The sequence below is a fragment of the Chrysochloris asiatica genome, unplaced genomic scaffold, assembly GCF_000296735.1.
Source record: "Chrysochloris asiatica unplaced genomic scaffold, ChrAsi1.0 scaffold00131, whole genome shotgun sequence".
NCBI lineage: Eukaryota > Metazoa > Chordata > Mammalia > Afrosoricida > Chrysochloridae > Chrysochloris > Chrysochloris asiatica.
In genome coordinates, this window is record NW_006408649.1 from 6819776 (window position 1) to 6820925 (window position 1150).

Here is a 1150-nt window from a genome sequence, read left to right on the forward strand (position 1 = left end):
CTATGGGTCGGAACCGACTCAACGGCACTTAACAACAACAACAACAAGAATGTACAGGCTGTTCACCAGGAAGCCATCAAGGCAAGCAATCAAGTTCCTTCAGGACAACCCCCCCTACTAAGACTGAAACTCAAAGAGAACACATGAGCCGATATGTAAGCTTGCTGGTGACCACATTGGTCTACTAGTGAGTGGAAGAGGAGGAAAGGCAGTAATGACGAAATGGGCTGAGTTCAACCACAGCCCATTGACTCCCATTGACCTGGAGATGAGAGAGAGAAGAGGAAGGGCTGATTGGTCCAAAGTTTGGTGAGACCTCGGGACACTTGAGCCCATGGACAAGGACATAGCCATATAGGGCTAGACCTGGAAGTGAAACATCTAGCTGATATGAAGTGAGGGAAGATGCACAAAAACACCCAACCTTGCAGACAATACCCATTTGACCTAGCCTCAATGACTTGATAATCAGAACTTGACTAGAGGAAGATAAAAAAATAAATAAATAATTTTTGATAAAGGAAAGAAGCGTAAATTGCTACAATTTGATGAACTTGACCTATATCATTGAGGTAGTAGCTCAAAATACCAACAGAAAGGGAAGGAGTCTTCATATCAAGTATCAATGCTATCCCCTCTGTATACAGGGTAGATAAGGGATGAGCAATTTAGACACTGTCTACCTAAAATGAGGGGGCGATAAAGGCACGAAGTGACTGGCTTACAAGGTTTCAAGAGGGAGTTTAGTTTAAGAGTATGTCGGGGAAGATAGAGTCCCCACTGAATAGTTTTGTCTATATGGGTCTGGTTAAAAGAGATGGGGATAAGGTTCTTATGATTCAATAGTAAGTAATTGTTATGATGACTAATTGCAACTGTCACAATGTAAAAGTAGAAGTTTTGCATCAAAAACAGTGAAGTAGTTAATCTTACAGTCTAGAAACAAAGGACCATAGGGCCATCAAGGGAAAAAAGCACAAGCGGAATGCGGGACCTTATCCAGAGAAGCAGTGACCCTAGAGATGGAGGTAGAGATGGGGACATGGATAGAGGGGGCAGCTGAGGACTCTAGATTCATAAGAAGAGAGGGACTGAATGCTGGTGGCCAGGAGACAGACTTGCAGAATGTGCCCTTTGGTGGTGTTTATTA

The 1150-nt window shown here is 43.2% G+C and overlaps 1 protein-coding gene across 2 annotated transcripts in view; it reads right to left on the minus strand.

Moving 5' to 3' along the window:
• Nucleotides 1-1150, minus strand: part of LPIN1 (lipin 1) — a 207535-nt gene that overhangs the window by 61338 nt on the left and 145047 nt on the right. The gene's annotated exons all lie outside the window — the stretch shown is intronic.